Source organism: Sinocyclocheilus grahami, unplaced genomic scaffold (genome assembly GCF_001515645.1).
Source record: "Sinocyclocheilus grahami isolate Dianchi unplaced genomic scaffold, SAMN03320097.WGS_v1.1 scaffold561.1, whole genome shotgun sequence".
In the NCBI taxonomy this organism is placed as follows: Eukaryota; Metazoa; Chordata; class Actinopteri; order Cypriniformes; family Cyprinidae; genus Sinocyclocheilus; species Sinocyclocheilus grahami.
This window is the reverse complement of record NW_015505740.1, coordinates 114,072-126,473: the sequence shown is the minus strand read 5'-3', so window position 1 is coordinate 126,473 and position 12,402 is coordinate 114,072. Positions and strand designations below refer to the sequence as shown.

The 12,402-nt window shown below is 37.5% G+C and overlaps 1 long non-coding RNA gene across 1 annotated transcript; it reads right to left on the bottom strand.

Annotated features, from left to right (window-relative positions):
- Positions 1-5,924: 5,924 nt before the first annotated feature.
- On the bottom strand, positions 5,925-9,674 carry LOC107556240 (uncharacterized). Its single transcript, XR_001605258.1, has 4 exons — positions 9,599-9,674; positions 9,211-9,438; positions 9,064-9,098; positions 5,925-7,363 (listed from the first exon to the last, which is right to left on the bottom strand). It is a non-coding gene; the product is annotated as an uncharacterized lncRNA (long non-coding RNA).
- Between the last annotated feature and the right edge of the window lie 2,728 nt (positions 9,675-12,402).

Below are 12,402 nucleotides of genomic sequence, written 5' to 3'. Positions count from 1 at the left end.
CCGTATCTTTGTATATGTATATATATATATATATATATATATATATATATATATATATATATATATATATATATATGTATATAGATAGATAGATATATATGTGTGTGTGTGTATGTACGCCAGTGTTTTAGAATTGTATGCTGCTTCAGAGCAGCTGTGTGTGTGTGTGTGTGTGTGTGTGTGTGTGGCTGCTGCTGTCAGCACTGGATGGTGTATGTCAGCCTTGACTAGACTCTGGCTCCAGTATATCACAGGCAGCAGGCAGCCCACTGCAGATACAGCCAAACTGTTTCATTGTCAATAAACCTGTGTCTCCATTAGAGTCACAACCTCTCAGTCCAAACCCACACACCTACACAGACGTCAAAATCAGCAACCAGTGAACTACATTTGTCATGAAGCTATGTACTGTATGACTATATAAAATACACATACAGTGAGTAAATGGATCCACCTCTTGTGCACACCTCAGTCATACAATTTAAGACTCTTCACTGTGCCATTACACAGAATCTAGACTTTCTAAAATCTGTCCTAATGTTGATGATAGGTGTGAAAGACGCAAAAACAATGAGATTTTATTCATATATGTTGGTCCTTCCAAAAACTGAGAAACTACTGGGTGTTTATATTCAAAATAATAAATGATGCTTTTAACTTGAGTATTACGCCCTGTGCTGAAATTGCTATTTTTGGAGTACCAGAACATGGAGTATCTTTGACTAACAATGTGAAAAATGTTATTGCTTTTGCCTCTTTATTAGCAAGGAGAAAAATATTGTTGGAATGGAAGTCAAAGAATGTGCCTAAAGCTTCAATGTGGATAGGTGACCGGATATCACATTTAAAATTAGAGAAAATATCTAAAAAAAAAAAAAAAAAAGGATATGTTCAAAACTTCTATAGAATTTTGAAACCCACCATTACATATTTTGAAAAGATAAAGACTCTTCCCTTTTTGAGAGGGGGGGGGGGGGGGGGAACTACTATTTTTTATTTATTTATTCATTTATTTTTTTTTATTTAATTGATTTTGACATCGCTGTGTTCATTTGGGTACACAATGCAAGAGTGTATCCTATTGCCTATTTTGTATGGTATTAACACTATTAGCCAATGTACACAATTAATTAATGTACAATTTTGTATTTGTATGAAGCTTTTATTTGTTGAAGCATGCCTTGGAAATGTTGATAAACATAATACTAATATATATATATATATATATATATACACACACACACATACATATATAAGTATATAAACTAGTGATGCGCGGATGGCGGTTATATCCGCGGGTCGGGTGGGTCGGGTAATAAAAAAATGCATTCTGATTATTTGCAGGTGGGTCACAGGTGGATAAAATAAATAATTAATGATGCAAGTCTTAACTACATTTTCTAAATTATGAACGTGTTTTAAATAGGCTACAGAAATTGAATAAACTGTAAATTAACATTAAAAGTTATTCAACAAAACATTATTTAGTCAAGAGCAGTGAGGGGTTTTCTCTGTCTTTTGTTGTTTGATTAACATTAATGACAGACAGCACAGCTTTATTAGGCTGCTGTCACAAGACTTATTTCACGGATCCAATACTGATACCCATGCGTTTTATTTTGCAACTGTTTACATTCACTTAAGACAAACCCGACAGTACTTTCTCAATTTGGTACTCGCAGTACGCACTTTGGATGTGACTGTGAGCGCACGCGCCTCTGGAGAGCGTGAGTACCGAATGGCTTAAAAAGACGTGAAAATAATACATTTTTGTGACAATGCAACAATGACCGATTAGGCAATTGACAATTCTGTCAACTGTCCCGAAACGCGAGCTAAAGTCTTATATTGCAGTGTGCAGCAGCTCTAGATGCGTCGATGTGAAGCGAAAGTCAAAGAGAGAAGACGCGGTACAGCTGAATCACCGCTGGTTTCATCTGATGGTTTGTGTGGATGTATTTACTCATCTAACCTACACGCTATATTGAATAAATGTTTTGCAGTAATTTCCCTCATTTTAAAATCGAAAGCTGTGGGAATGAGTAATGCGACGTATGCGCAATCCCGCAACTAAATTCAGGATCTGATTAAACATAATTCTATTATACAGAGAATTGTGAAATAGATTTTCATGACTTTTCAAAACTTTTTGAGTTTATGTATTTTTACAAAACTTTCTAGGCCTGGAAATTGCTGTTCAATGACTTTTCCAGGTTTATCATGACCGTACGAACCCTAATGTGATGATCGGGTGCGGTTATCTAAATCAGACAAAAATATAGGTGCGGGTGGTTGGCGGGTGGATAATTTATTTGAAGCTGCGGATTCGGGTGACGTTTTAGCTCATCTGCGCATCACTAATATACACATACATACATATACATATAATTCTGCATATATTTTTTATATATAATGCTGTGAAATTCAACAATATACTCATGCAATTATGTAATTGCAACATAAAATACAGATTTCAGCATCTTTGCCAGTGATTCTGAGCAGCAAATTGTTTGCAAAAATATTGATTGCTTTCAAAAGGTTTCCCAAAAATGGTCTGCCAAATGTTGTATCAGCCAATGTTGATGTGTCAGGCTACTCATGCTCTGAAAGCACTACACTGTTTACACTTTTCAGGAAATCAGCCTACCAAAGTCATTGAAAAAAGAACCTCTAAACCTAACACAATGCCTATGATGATGTTACAGGTGAGGGGGGTATGCTTCATGGGGCATTTAAACATGCTCTTTCTTTTCTGGGCAAGGTCAGCTCTCTGTAATGTGTTCACCTCCACGCCTTACTCATTACCCTCAATAGCAGTTGATGGATCTGCTGAAGTAGAAAAAACGGGGGGAGCAAGAGAGAAGCATCACTAACATTTATCTCCACTTGCTCCCACCCCAGCTTAAATCAACCCATCAGCCTGTCCCAGAACACTTAGTGCTGAGGCACATATCACCGGTTCCTGCCGTACCTTAGCTTCCTCTGTAAGCAGCCTAATCTGTCCAGCAGGACTGTATTGAATGTTGTATCAAGATCCCCAGGACATATATCACAGCGTGCACAAACACACTTTGGAGTGGGCATATACAATATTTAGACATTTCACCTTGATGGCATTCTTGAACACCACTACACACTCACAGACACATACACACATGCACACACACTTTCCAAGGTACTCAGTAAATTATTCAAGTGGCACAGCATTTGATTCAGCAGACCTCCCGTGCACTGAACCGAACCCTGAGCACCACGTAGAAATATATATATATATATACACAAACCACCCCCACCCCCTCGCTTTTTTAGACATTTCATTATGTTATATGACTTTAAGCCCAGTGGCTGGAAAATGACAATTATTTTGCTCCAGCAGCTTGCTATTAAGAGACTCGCAGAATACGTCGAGTGGCGTGTGAAGGAGCCGCAATGGTGCCCACAGTGAGAATTGCACACAGAAACACACACGGGTCTCTATCTGTCACACACACATACATACACACAAACGCAGAGCAACGCAACAAGCGTGCTGGACTATGGCCGGGGCATGTGACGAATGGCCCTTTGGAGGGAGTTCAGAAAAATATCAGTCAGAGCAAACTAATGCCTTTTAAATGCACCCAGCTACCTTTTGCAGGCCAGCTTGGTGAATTAAAGGAATATCTAATGACAGTTTGTTTGGCCCTCTCATAAATTCCACATAAATATATATGAGGAAGAGAGAAACATACAACAGGCTAATAGAAATGAATGAACTAGTCAACCATAAATTTGCTATGCGAGATATGCTTTTTCTGATTGGAAAGGGCATCCGCTATCTGCAATATTGATAATACTTTTCAAATTTCATCTGCTTTTGTTTGCATTCTGGGCTGTCTGTTTAAACACACTGGGAATTATAATGAAGCCAAACATTATCTCTCAGTTGTTCAAGGCTGAACATATAACTTTATCGTAGAAATGATTCCCAGTCTTTGGCTGGGCTGTATCTTTTCCATTAAAGCCTGGCTATCAGCCGGTGACAGTGAAGCAGCCAGTCGGCACTGGTTTGTCCACATGTGCCGGCCAAGTGGCGTGAAGGTTCCCGCTTTTGTTTCACTCAGCTATTTCATGCATGCCTATGTGTGTTAGTGTGTGAAAGAGGGACCAAGAGCAAAAGCAAAAAATAAATAAAAAAAATGGTTAGTGGGGTCTTTTATTAACTTTGGAGGGTGTATGCACATTTTGATTTTCAGAGTATGGAACTGAACAGGAGGGAAGCAGTGGTGTAGTTATGGACCACAAATACCATCAATCTTTGGTAAATGATGCACTATGCCAGCAGGGTCAGAGCCTCAGTGTGCATACAGCACAAGAAGACCACTAGGTCACTCAAGGGGTTCTGGTGCACGCTAGCACACTGTTTAACTTTTAGGAAAATTGTAAGATCTTAGGCTGGAACAACAATGTATAGTATATACAATGTATAGTAGGAGGCAAAATTTTTATTTACTTTGTATCTTTTTTGATAGTATGCATGCTACTGTTTGTAATTTTCTTTTTTTTTTTTTATTACTGACGGTGTCAACTCACTTTAAAAAACTGCTTTAAAAGAACAAAATAAGGGGTTGGGGGTCATTGACAGGGGGTCCAAAGCAAAACTTTGTCAAGAGCCCCTGTCAGTACATTCATTAAAAAAAAAATCACATAAATGACAGAGACAGCAGCAGGTTTATTAGGCTGCTGTCACTTTAAGACCAAAGGCACAGGTATAATGTACTATGTATGTTCACTTAATACATAGGATGCGTTTAAGTAAAAACTCTCCAAGACTGACACTGCGCAACTTGCATACTTTGCGTACAGGGAGGACGATTTACATCCTGGATGAGTCTGCACAAAGTTATAGCTGGTCTTCATAAGAAAAAAAAAGTCATAAAGTTATGTGATAAATGATTGAATAGTGACCAAGTCGGTAAGTGTATGATGCCTGGCATTTCAAATCTTTTCAGATTTTATATGTTGTGTGGTGTATTCTTCTGGTTTCATCGTCCGTAAGTCAATGGGTTTTTTGAAGAGGTTTATGGTTAAATGACTGGCATAAAGTCCTTTAGCAGGCCAGCACATCAACGCATCAGTAATCGCCCACTCATAACTTTTTCTTTTCTTTCAAGCTTTTACATGCCTTGAAATAGGTAGTTGCTAAAAAACTGGATTGATGAGGTCGTCTGAGACCTAGCCTAGTTGTGTTTATAATCTTGCAAACTATTCAAACTCAAGCTTTTTAAATAAAGACCGAAAGGGTTGTTGAATTCTTAGCAGTCATAAATCTGAAGGCATGCAACTCTAGTGTAGTTTATAGCCTGACATTCACTTTTTGCTTGCAATGATTGTATTTAGGCTTCAAAATTCATAGATTATCTTGATAAAGAAAAACTTTTGTTGGTTACAGAGCTATTTTCAACTAGAATCCAAACGCCAATGGAAAACTTGTGTTGGCTTTTCGTCAAGGGAACCCTACAGCACTAAATACATTCTTAATTTAATCTCACATATTGATGTATTATATATAAATATGTACAGTACATAACTATATATATAATTATTTTTTATATAAAAAGGTTTTACTCAAAGATGGCTTAAAAATACACACACCCAAAAACTAGTGCTACAGCTCATAATTAGTATGACTCCTGATGATTTTTCCTCTGCATTACATTAGTAAAACTAGCAGTCCACTCATCCCTAACAGCAAACTAATTTCATCACACATGAATGCATTCACACACTCCAAGCTCTTTCCTACTGTTCTGTCACTATGAAGTGCAGACAGAGACCTTTCAGCTCGCTCTTCATCCTCCTAGAGAGAAATGAGTGGTTTCGCCTTCACTTCAAACATATCAAAGGCAGAGCTTTCCTACAGACATACAGCTGTTCTGGCAGTTGAGAAAGAGAGAAAAAGAAAGGAAATGCCCACCATGGACACAGACACATCACCGTGGGCCTGTTAGATCAGTCTCCGCCACAAGCCCCCTGGAGATTGGGTTATCGGCCACTGTCAGAGTCTAAGTGGATGCTGCGCAGCCCTGGGCGGTAGAAGACTCTCAGCCTGTATGTGCAGCTTTTAAGAGAGCATGAGAACTCTCCGTGCCTCGGCTGCTGGGCGAGTTGGGACGGCAGGCTTATAGCGAGGAGAAATCACAGTGCCAATATTGTGCCGAATGGCACGTTATGCATAACCACAATGCCAGTAGTATTATGAGGGCTCTTCACAGCATGAGAGTGGCATCGGCACCCAGCTTCCTCTTGTACGATGATATTTATTCAGGTAACTGATTCGGAAGGTGACCTTCCCCAGCTGTACGCAGTAAATGCATCCCAAATAATCACCTGAAAGTGACTCAATATTAAGAAAGTTAGAAAAAATACCCAGATGGGAGGGTCTTAAGCAACTCTATCCACCGAACTGATTCATTACAGCATTTAATGCATGTAAAACCCTTTATGAAAGCAAACAGAAAGTAAGTGATTACATTAGGCCGTTGACATGCTGCAGTCACACACCAAGTAAATGGCACAAACAAAACAAGTGTGATTGCAAAGGCTCTGTAGACTTTAGCCCTTCCTCACAATGTTCCAAAATGTACCGATAGGCTGATATTCCAGACATTCGGAAGCAGGCTTTGTTGAGGTTAAGGGTAAACACACGTGGCTCAAACTTTGGATATGTTTCAGTGCCGTCTTTTGATTCCAGCATCTTTATCCCAATCCTGGCAAACAGGAAGGAGTCTGTGTCCAGAAGAAGACAGCCAGGACTCTTTCTGTTTACCCATGACTCTCACAAGAGTCCTTCTGCTACCATCATCATCTCAAACAGCTGGGGCTTCATATAATACACCATAATACTAGCCTGTGTGTGTGCGTCTGTGCTCACGCATATTCAAAGTAGATTTGAAGAGTAAATTGCTTAATGATTTCTGGGAAAACTATAAATTGGGGTACCAAATAAGCACCATTACTACAATTTGATTACCAAGCAATTGAATTAGAGGGTAATCACCATTTCTATATATCATTATATTGAAACGCAATACAGGATTAGTTTATGCTGTTGGCTATGGGGAGAAGATATGAACATCTAAATAAAAGATGGAAGTGTAAATCTACAGCTTTTAGCCACAAATCTTGTTTTTCCTGAAAACTGTCACACGGGGAGAGAAGTTGAAAAGCTCAGTGTGAGGGCACTAGACTATTGAAACAATGCTTCATCAAACAAACACTTAATCTCTGTGATTGGTGCTTGCACCTGTGCAAGTGTCATCTAGGTTCCCCATCATGCAGAAGAGCATATTTGTAGATCCTAGGCTAGCTCATATACAGCACCCTGTCGGGGGGGCAATATATATATACATATATTAACAATATGTATAATCCACATATTAAAGGAACAAAATGTGGCAACATTTTTTTTATATATTTATAAAAATACTTCTGAGAAAACATATGTATCTTCAACTATACATTCTCTTTTGCACAATCAGACATTAAATGATTAGTCAGTTGTGTTTGATTCACTAAAAAGTAACGACTCATAAGAATCATTCGGATAAGAACTGCATTACAGTGGGAGCTCGGTATGTTTCTGATTCACTAAAAAGAACCGACTGATAAGATTAATTTGTTCGATAATCAGATTACACTGGTTGTGCTGTATGCTTTTGATTCATAAAAAATAAGGCACATCTACTGTACCCTTTAACATCAGTCTAAAACCTTTGCACCTCATCTAGCCCTAAAGGGTTCATATTAGTAGGTGTGGATAGACAAAACAAAATATATACATTATAAGGGTATTCTTAAGGCATTATAATGAATGCATTATGCATTATAAAAAGACCTTACAATATGTTATATCATCTTATAAATAATCATAACAACAATTATAATACATTATAATGCTTACGCATTTGTGTTTATACGTTTTAAGATTATGATTATTTATAACACACAATGAACACCATATAAAATATATTTTTACATTTATAATGGACTATATATCTTGACATTGTTTATTTAAGATCTACACAGTATACTACATCTTGTAAGTGGTTAGGTGTGGAGTGTTATTTGAGTGTTCCCTGTGAGGCTAATATTAATTTTGATGTGAGCTAGTTAATAATTTAATCTGAAAAAAATGCAATGTTTATATGTTAGGTTACATTTTATTTTCATGGTCCCCCTAGTCTATAAGCAACTACATGTCAACTAACTCTCATTAGAGTATTAGTAGGCTTAGGTTAAGGTTAGGGTTGGTAGAATGTTGACACATTCATCTGATATCTGATCTTATGGCTGTTTAAGAAAAAAAAAATATTATTATTATTATTACTACTACTATACTTATAAGTGGTCTTTGATGGCTTTAAGTAAAGTAGCATAAGAAAGATGGCAAGATACGAGACTTAATACATTATAACTATGATAAATATAATCCATTGTAACTTAAGTGGATGCAACATGTTCACTGTGTGTTATAAATCACCATACTCTTAAAAGCTATAACCACAAATAAGTAAACATTATAAAACATTAAAACTGCTCTTATTAATATTCATAAGATGATATAACATATTATAAGGTTTTTTATAATGTATTATGCATTCATTATAATGCCTTAAGAACACCCTTACAATGTTCTTTCAAATTCATAGAAAGTGTTACCGAAATAATAATACATAAATAAAACTTAATGCTGACTTATTATTTTTTTTATTATTATTATTATTATTATTAGTTAGTATTAGTTTTAATATTATTTATTTTACATTATTATTAGTAGTAGTAGTAGTATTGTTGTTGTAATAATAATAATAACAATGTAAAAATGCAAATTATGTAAAATACTATGAAGTTAACATGGAATGTTTTTGGGGTTTTGATGAAGATATACTTTCATGCTATGAGGGAAGATAAAAAAGGTTAGGAAACAACGTAACAGCTGTTATACCCCTAAAGTGTAGATGCAATGGTGAAGATTGTAATTGAAAGTGTGGAAACATGTAATATCTACAAGCAGCTACCCACCAGTCAGCATTACAAGATAACTGCATTAATGGAGCCTAAAAGGACAAAAAGCAACACGACTATTAGGTTTAAGGATTTTTTTGTCGCAAAGGACTATTAATCTCAGATACATCATGATATTACTTCTTCATACATGTTCCCACTCACCACCCATACTGTATTTGCTCACGCAAGAGTGACTTTGCTTTCCTTTTTCTGCAATGGCCCATGGGATATGTCAGCTATCACAGAGATTGTGACGTCCTTGACAATCGTCCAGATGTTTTGTGCAGTGATGATGAAGGATGAAGACTGGAGTCCCTCATGCTGATGGGCATCAGGCAGGCCTCTGAAGAGTCTGCGCTGTCAAGTGGTAGCTGAATGAAGAGGTGAGTGCTAGGGGCACGGGGCTCCATTAATGCAAGAGTCCTGCTCAAGACCAGCTCATCAACCCAAAGCTGTCCATATTTTAATACATTTAACATATACATTAACATATTTCACAACAATACTTCAAATAAATATGCATGTTAATAAAGAGATACAAATGTAATACCTAGACAAACTACCCTGAGTGAACCAGTGCTCTTGAAACGCCCTGAATCCCGCCAGCACCGAATGTGCTGGTTTACTTAAGCACACAGGACCAATCAAGCCACTGATTACTCAAATGGGCTAATTAAGGCTCATTAGACTCTAAGTCCTTACACCTGCATGCAGTACACTCTGCATACGGACAGGGCCACAGCACACGGCTCTGCTAGCTGTCAACACTGGCCCCAACAACTGTCCCAGTCATCGGTCCGCTTTTGTTCCCCGCCCTTCACACTCTCTCATAAGGATCTCTCCAATTATGTGAGCAGACTGGGGACGTTGTGGAGTGGCCCAGTGAAACAGAATGTGCCATGCTAAACAGGCTTTATTAGAGACACAGATTTCTGATGCTAACAGCACCATTGGAGACAAAGCTAAAGAATAGGGAAATGGAAATTGTGAAGAATTTAAGATCATGCATTCAAGTCTTACACATAACACAGCAGTAGTCTAAACAAAAAAAGAATTATACTGTGAACAATGCACCTAAATAACTACATCTGAATTCAAAATGATGAAAAAGTACTAGTTTCTATCACATTTATACATGGTATCATAACTAAACATTCGATTACATGTATTAAATATTTTTCTTAAAGATATACATGCATGGGTGTGTATTTATGTGTATATATCATAGATCAGTGTTTCTGCCCTTTTTCCAACTGACACGCCCCTTATGACATTACAACTCTGTATCTGTGAATGTGTACAGTACATGTGAATGTACTGTATCATCTAGAATTCAGAGTTTCCCCACTAACAAATAGGACTTCACTCGATCATTCACATGCTTGGAACTCGTAATTATGATATTTCCGACTTCATCTGAGAGGCACAACAGTGGGTTGTGTCTCATTTTGAAGGCAGCACCCCCAGTAGGGTCGCATATGCCATTGGAGATGTCTGTTTTCAAAGAAATGACAATTTCTCACAAGGAATAAGTCAGCTTTGTAATGGTTAGTTTTCTGAAATGAGACATCCTCAATGACATATGTGGCTGACAAATGCAACCTCCAGAGGGTGCATGCTTTGAAATGAGACACAGCTAATACTCTGATTAATTAGTTGTTTGATTTACCAAAATAACTAACAGTAACACTTTATTTTGAGGACCAGTTCTCACTATTAACTAGTTGCTTATTAGCATGCATATTACTAGCATTTTGGCTGCTTATTAGTACTTATAAAGCACATATTAATGCCTTATTCAGCATGAAATCCCTTAATCTGACCCCATACCTAAACTTAACAACTACCTTACTAACTAAGCAGCAAATCAGAAGATTGTTGAGGGAAAACTCTCAGTTAAAAATAAAAATGTGTTCCCTATTCTGAAGTGTTACCGAACTAACTTATAAGAGTCATTTGGTTGGGAATCGGACTACAGTGGAAATGCAGTATGCTTTTTATCCACTGAAGACAACCAGCTCAATAGGATCTTTTTCACGCAGTATATTCAGTAGTGGTGAATAGTAGTGCATGACAGTTTTAGTGTAGTGTTCCATCCACATCAGAGAACGAATATACAGTATATCCAAAATATATACTTTCTTTATTATTAATTGTTGCCGTTAACAGTTTCTTGCATGTCCATTCTTCTGTGTTCTTGGTTCTGTACTTAAGAACATGTCTGACCTGTCACACTGATTTATATAATGCTTTGCCTGACTAAGTCATGTTGTACATCATGACTTCAAGAACCTTGTTCATGTTTAATGTTTCATGCAACAGACGTGTAGGCCAACTGAAGAAATCTTTCATTAAATGTCAAAGGACTTTTAATGAATGTCTGCTAAAGTTTGACCTTACAACAGTAGTTCAGCCTGTAACGTGAACAAGAAGCGCACACAGTTCAATTAGGTCCATTTTTAAATCCGTATGGCTCCTAATACAAAAACTTTATAACAGAGCTTCAGTGGCCTCTTGTCCCTGGAAAACGCGGTCCATTCCAACCTGTGTCCACTGGCATGCAGACAAACACGGGCTCGATTTTCGAAAAATATTTTTTCAACAGTGCAAAAACAAATAAAATATGATATCTAAACCTTCTGCAATAAGGATAAACCTCGGAAAAATGTTTATGAAAAATAATCACCAGGACAACACACGCATGTGGTGTTTACACTGACGCCAGTGTCGCAGCTATCCCACATCTCCGACAAACACTGGGGAGGGGGCAGGCGGCAAAACAGGAAATATCTTTTGCATATTATTTTAAGTAACTGTTCAAATTCCATTTCAGAATGGTAATCCACAAAACAAATATGTAGAGGCATATTTTAAAAAGGGAGGCTCTGCTTCAATTTCCTATTGTGGTGCAGAATGTGTGTTTACTCTTTGTGTCTGTTTGAATTGATTTGCACAGCTCGGCAGACAGCGGCTGAATGCTGCGACCAAGAATCCATCATCTCATGTGATCTGATAGTTCTGCAGTATTAGATTGATTTTCCTCTCTCCTCTCATCTTTCCCTGTCTCTCGCTCTCTTTGTCTGCTTTCCTACCATTGGCGACGTTAACAAACATGCCAAGTTACCTGTCTCCCCATCTGTTAAGATAGAAACACAGTCCCTTCTGTCACGAACAACAGATTAAGGTGTGAGAATAAAGGGTGAATTGTTCACGGTTGTGGGTTATTCCTTGACACCAACCTTTTAAAAAAAGTGCGCTCCAACTGGCAAAACCTTTTTGCTTTTGTTTGAAATATCCATTTGATGTATTCATATTCCTGCAGGATTTAGCCTTGAACTGCTAAGAGAATAGAGG